Source organism: Petaurus breviceps, unplaced genomic scaffold (genome assembly GCF_028583685.1).
Source record: "Petaurus breviceps papuanus isolate PSGF00001 unplaced genomic scaffold, PetGlider_PUasm1.0 186, whole genome shotgun sequence".
Classification (NCBI taxonomy): domain Eukaryota; kingdom Metazoa; phylum Chordata; class Mammalia; order Diprotodontia; family Petauridae; genus Petaurus; species Petaurus breviceps.
The window spans coordinates 18,221,951-18,228,593 of NW_027185798.1; the positions used below are offsets into that span (position 1 = coordinate 18,221,951).

At 49.7% G+C, this 6,643-nt stretch overlaps 1 long non-coding RNA gene across 1 annotated transcript; it reads right to left on the reverse strand.

The window, feature by feature from the left end:
- Positions 1–519: 519 nt before the first annotated feature.
- LOC138162090 (uncharacterized) lies at positions 520–4,825 on the reverse strand. Its single transcript, XR_011168542.1, has 3 exons — positions 4,696–4,825; positions 3,390–4,346; positions 520–752 (listed from the first exon to the last, which is right to left on the reverse strand). It is a non-coding gene; the product is annotated as an uncharacterized lncRNA (long non-coding RNA).
- Positions 4,826–6,643: the final 1,818 nt, after the last annotated feature.

Sequence of the window (6,643 nt, forward strand, 5' to 3'; positions counted from 1 at the left end):
GCCCCCCTTCTCCCCCAAACATACCTGCCAGGAATCGAGCAGGGCAGAGATGGAGGGAAGCACCTGAAATGAACAAGGAAGGGGACCTCCTGAGCCAGTCTGTGCTCCAGGCTGCCTTCAGCAAGGACAGATGCTTCCTGAGATAGCTGAGACTCCCCCTTTCCCTTCCCCCAGCCACATGCTTGGCCTGCTTCCTGTGGCGACTGGTCCTGGAAAGGCACAAGGGGCTGCCCGGGCGGGGGAGTCTGAGATCTGAAATGAGCTTCATGGTATTATAGGAATATTTGGGGTCCATTGGCAAGACATCCCAGTAAAACCTCCTCCTGTTATCTATTTGGTGTGTACGAGGCCTAGGAGCTCCTTGCCCCTCCACTGCCCACAGCCAAGGACCAATAATAATCCCTGACATTTCTATAGCCCTCTAAAAGTGTGGGGTTTTTTAGATCACAGTCTTTTATTTTTAATTTTTATTGACATCACCTTCATTTCTGAATATATCCCCACCCCCACCCCTACCCAGTGAGTCTTCTCTTAACAAAGAATGAAAAAAGAAAGGAAGCAAAGGCCTGGGAATCAGGTTCTGGGTTCAAATCCCGCCACTGACACCCATTGGTTGTGTGACCTTGGGCAAGTCATTTAACTTCTCAGAGACCCAGAAAACACTCTAAGACCAGGGTTCTTATTCTTTGCTTGTATGTCATGGACCCCTGAGGTAGTCTGCTGATACCTATGTGGCCTCTTCTCAGAATGGTCTGAAATACATAAAATACATAGGGTTACCAAAGAACTCAATTGTACTGAAATGCAGTTAAGAAAATATGTTTCGAAAAGTTAATGGGCCCCAGGTTAAGAATCCTTGCTCTAACTTGAAGTGACAGCTGATGGCCCTGTGGATAGGGCTCAGGGCCTGCCATCAGGAAGACCTGAATTCAAATCCAGCCTAGCTTTGTGACCCTGGGCAAGTCACTGAGCCTTGGTTTCCTCAACTTCAAAATGGAAATAATAATAGCACTTCGAGGGGATAACAAAGTTATTGTGAGTTTCAAGTGGTCTTTGTAAAGCACTTAGCACAGTGCCTGACAAACAGTAGGTGCTTAGTAAATGCTTATTCCTTTCCCCTTTGCTTGATAGAGGGATTTCCTCATTAGGGAGTTCCCTACCCTGCTAAACTCAAAGTTTTGGCTAAAAGATAACAACAAATAATAAAAAGGAATAAAAGATAGAGAAGGAAAAGGCAGTTCAGTTCAGCAAAACTAAGCATCACCCAACCACATCAGGCAGTATGCCACATTACAAACCCATAGCTCCCCACCTCTGACATTTTCTCATCTCTTCTCTGTTAGCCCTTTGCAAGTTCACAAAGTGCTTTCACTAGGGCTTCCCAATGATCTTGGGAGGCAGGAGCTACCAGATGAGAACACTGAAGCCCTGAGAGGTGACTTGCATAGAGTTTTGCAGCTAATAAAAGTCAGAGGCAGGATTCAAACCAAAGTCTTCCTGAGTCCAAAACAGGAAGACATAATTATCCATGCAGGGAGGTATCTACAAATCGACTGATCCTACCCACAGCTTACAAAGGATAACATTGGGGCCCAGACAGGAGCAGATTCCTTGGGTGACACCAGGGCTGACCTCTTACTGGGCCCAATGAGGATGTTGACTCCCAGGGCCTCCCCTTGGAGGCAGGGGGTGGGGAGAGGGCAGAGAATGGAAGGGACAAAGCTGGAAAATGCTCCTCTCCTGCCCCCCTGCACGCCTTTTCTCCCAGGCTCTGGAGGTTGGGTCAGCTCCAAAAAGAGCAGATAGAGACCTGGAGCTTTTCTAGGGAGGCTTCATGGGGGGTGGGGGGAGGCTAAGAGGGGTCAGGGCCATTGCCACTGGAGAGTGTCGAAGTAGGAAGCATCAAGGGGCCAGGGCGCCAGCCATTCTGTGTGGCTAGCTGGAAAGCGCTGGACAGGCCCTGATCTGATCAGTAGAGAGCATTTCACCACTGAGATCTATTCTATTAGCATCGATTGGCTTAGAAAAAAAACCTTCATTAACCCAGTGGGTCAGCCCAATCCCAGCTGAGGGGGGAGGGTGGGGTTGAGAGGGGCCCAAGGTTGACCAAGGCAGCTGCTTAGGCAGCCGAGGTAACAGAGGCCTCAGGGCATAAAAGCCAGCAGGTAGGGAGGAAAGAAAGGGGGTCAGACAGTGGAAACTCCCTCCTCACAGCCACCAGCCCTGACCTTACCTTGACTGTCTTTGTCCTTTTCCAGTTTTTTTTATCGGTATCTTTTATTTTTATATGACCTTTATTGCTAAATGCACCCCTCCTCCCTCCCCTCCCCAATGAGCTTCTAGCAAAGAATAAAAACGAAAGAAATCCAACTAACACACCAACAGAGTCTGACAGTATGTACAGCATTCTTCGCCCATAGGCCCCCACTTCTGCAAAGAAGGGAGGTACATTTATTCATCTCTTCTATGGCCTGCCTGTCTCTTGATTGAATTCAGTTCGACGGGCATTTATTAAATGCTTTCCATGTGCTGAGACAAAAATAAAGTGAACAAAAAGGGTCTCTGTCCTCAAGGAAGTTATGTTCGCCTGGTCTCACTTTAGGTAATGTCTGATCAGTGTTGGACACACCAGTCCAGAATCTGTTTGGCACCGCCAAGCCTCACCCAGGTGAATTTAAGCTCCTTGAGGGCAGGCAAGGATTATTTCATTTTGCCTGGCTCTTAGTAGGTGCCTGTTGAATCTCGGAAAGGGTCAAGGAGGCTACTCTGGATGGGAAGCAGGGCTTGGGCCATCTGGAGAGGGCCCTGGTAGGAAGTAGTTCTTGGGTGAAGGCAGCGGAGGATCTAAGGGTGGAGATGAGAAGGGCATGTGTTGTAGGCATGGGGACCAGCCTGTGCAAAGGGCAGCTCATGGTGGTGATGGCCATGGAGCCAGGGGGGGGCACCAACTATGGCCTGTACGTGGGTGGTAGTGATGCTGCTGGTGTAGCATGGGGAGTGAGTAAGGCATGAGAGCCCTGGGATGAGGTATCGGTGATAGGCTACTGATCAGCAAAGTTCCAGCCACTGAGTCAGAGGAAGGTGGAGATGGGCAGAAGGCATGGGGCCACTGGCAATTGGCTGTTCTCCTGGTATGAAGAGGCCGCTCCTGACTCACACAGAAGCAGAGCTGTCTTAGCTCTGGGAGGGACAGGCCACATGGATTCATCTACATCCCTTGGGGGGACAGTGAAAAGATCAATAGGTTTGACTAAAACCTGGCTTTGAATCAATCCCAGCTCAGCTACTCACTCTCACAAGGCCTTAGCTAAGTCCTTCCTTTCTCTGGGTCTCAGTTTCCACCCCTGTAAAACAAGTGTTGGAGCAGAGGGCCAAACTTCCCCGCTTACCTTTGACCACAGGCAGAAGTGAACTCCATTTTTCTCTGGCAGAGATGGATGATTGACCTATGATCCACCGGGTCCAGACTGAGTTAGCAGCCTGCTCTCAGGGCCTTGGGCTGAGTGGTGTTCATAGCATGGGCTGAGCTGAGACAGATTAGCATGGAGGACGCCAGGAGTGAAGGCAGTGACCATGGAAACTAGACTGATCCTCAGCCTGGGGGGTGCCTTTGGGAAGGACAGGGACTGGGAGGGCCAGCCACAGAATGCACAGAATTTCGAAGTCAGGAGGGACATCAGGGGCCAGCCTGAGCAGCTCAGACCCCAAGAAATGTCAAGACACCTGACAAGTGGTCATCCAGTCTGTATTTAGAGACTTACAGTGATAGGGAGCTCACTACTTCTCTAGGCAGAGTCAGCGTCCATGAACATTTATTAGATGCCTACAGTGTACCAGGGGCTGTGCTAAGCACTAAGGCATGAAACAGTCCCTGCCTTTGGAGAGCTCACGATCTAGCCAGGGAAGAGAACACCCAAAAATAAGGTGAAGAGGGAGGAAGAGGAAGGTTGCCCAGAGTAGGAGTGTGATGAAGTCCTCCAGCCTGGAGGAGGGAGATGATCTGAGGAGCTGAGAGTTTCTGACTTGATTTCATCTTGCAAAATGATGAGTTTACGGAGATAATAAAGTCCAGTGAAGCAGCCTGGATGGGAAATGATGGGAAGACTCCTTCAGTGGTGGAGGATGTGGGAGGAGAGGGAGGGAGGGAGGGGATCCAGGGGCAGCGAGGTGTTGTGGAGAGAGGGCTGACAAGGTGCAGAGTTGATTGCATCTTGCAGCTCAGGCAGGAATGATGGCAGATCCAAAAGGCAGATGCTAAGCCCCCAAGTGGAATAGCTTGAGTGGTGGTGGTGGAAAGGACTAGAATATGACAGTCCTGGTGTGTCCAGATGTTGGGGGTGGTTTATCTGGAGGGGGGATAAATGAAACTTAATTTCCCAAAGTAATTTACAGTCTTAGAGTTGCAGGGAAACACTGAATTGCCCAAGGTCACACAGTCAGGAGTGCCTCCATATTTATTTCATTTCTCTGGCCCTTATTCCTTTCCCTCTCTCTGTTCCCCTTGGGTCCCCCCTCTCACTTCTCTATGCTGATCCCTCCTGCCCACCCTCCCTGTTTCTCCTCCACCTTCCTTCCCTCCCCAATAACTCTCCCCACCCACCAGTCTTCTCTCTTCCCTTTTGGGCCCCATTTGTTCAGTTCTGTTGGCCTCTTCATGAGTCTGGGCCCTGGCATTCTATTCACTGCCCCACCTACCTGCCTCACATTAGGAAGTCCCATCTTCCTGAGTTCAAATCCAGCCTCCAACACTTCCGAGCTGTGTGACCCTAGACAAGTCCCTTCACCCTGTTTGCCTCAGTTTCCTCATCTGTAAAATAATCTGGAGAAAGAAATGAAAAACTGCCTCGGTCTTTTTGCCAAGAAAAACCCAAATGGGTCACAAAGAGTCAGACACGATGGAAGGACAGCCAAATCCCATTTCCTTCCTTCCCTCTTCTCCCCTAATTTATGCGTTTCCCCCTCCCTTCAGCAGATCTGCCTCACCCCACCAAGCCACATCCACAGGCCTTGGGGAGGAGGAGGAAGCAGAAGCCTTCTGCCAACAGGAACCTTCCCCCACCCTCTCTGGCAAAGGCTCGGCCTCCCTCTTCCTCCTCAGTCACAGAATATCTGGCTTCTACTTTGGAGTGGATAAATTGTGAGGAAACAGTGCAGGGGGCTTAAAAAAAGCAGCAACCCCAAGTCCAACACTTGGATTTTCAGCCAGAGGACTTGGACTGTTGGCAAGTTACTTCTCCTGACCGGCCTCAGTTTCCTCATCTGTAAAATGGGAGTCTCTAGGTTCTCTCCCAGCATCTCCCCTGGAGTTGTAAGCTCCATGAGGGCAGGGGCAATGCCATCCATCTCTGTCTTTGTAGTCATATTTTGTGCATAGCACAAAGAAGGTGTTTAATCAGTGCTTGTTGATTGATTGTGGGTAGGAGCGTAAGGAATCAATCAACCAGCATCCATGAATTAGCAGCTGTATACCAGGCCCTATGCTAAGTGCTGGGGAGATAGAGACAAAATGGAAAGTACTTTACATTCTATGGGGAAAACACAGCTATAAATACCTGTAAAAGAAATAGAAATATAGCTGGGGCAGAGGTGGGGGATAAGGGAGGTGGTGCCAGAGCAGAGCTCCCAAGGAAGCTGGGGATTCTGAGGCAGAGGGAGGAGGAAGGGCATTCTAGGCATGGGGGACTGCCTGGGCAAAGGTGCAGAGATGGGAAATGGAATGTTGTGTTCAAGGAAAAAGAGAAGGACAGTTTGACTGGACCAAAGCCTAGAGAAAGGGAAATAGTGTATAGTAAGTCTGCAAAGGTGCCTTGGATCCAGGTTGCCAAGGGCTTTGCATGCCAAACACAGGAGTTTGGATGGGATCCTAGAGGTAATAGAAGCCGCCAGAGATACAAGGATGATGGAGGGAGCTTGGGAGAGCAACTGCTGAGAGTGAGTTAGCTAAATGCAGACAATTGGGTTTATTTAGAATCTTAGACTCAGAGTTAATGACGAACTGGTCCAAAAGGTCAATCAATCAGTCACTTGTTGGTGCCCCCTGTGCCCATCACTATGGATACTCAGAGGCTCAAGAGGAGGATGGAGCACAGGCCCCAGCCTCCAAGATGTTCCAGCCTCCCCTGCTTGGCACTTAAGGCCTGTCGTAAGCTGGCTCCTGGAACCTTTGTAAAGTGAATACACATTACTCCCTGTGGTCCAATCAGACTGGCCTTCTTGTCCCATCTCCCATCGCCAGGCCTTTGCACAGGCTGGGCCTCATGCCAGGAATGCTCTCCTTCTTTATCTCCCCTCTTAGAATTACCAGCATCCTTCAAAGATCAAGCTCTCAGTCTCATCCTCTTTTCTCGATTTCCCTCCACCAAGTTATTCTTTATTTACTCTGTATTGATTTCATTTATGTGTGTGCCCTGATAGAATGTAAGCTCCACGAGGGCAGGAGCAATGTCATTTCTGCCTTTGTGGCCCCGGGGCATAGCACAGAGTAGGTGCCTAATTGACACTTCTTGATTGATTATGGGTAGACAACAGTTACACATAGACCATGTGCAGAGAACAGTACAAGATGAAGGAGAACCAAGGACTAGAACGAGGACCAGCCTGGGCAGCAGCGGGCACAGCCCTGCCCTTGTTCACAGGCTGCTCA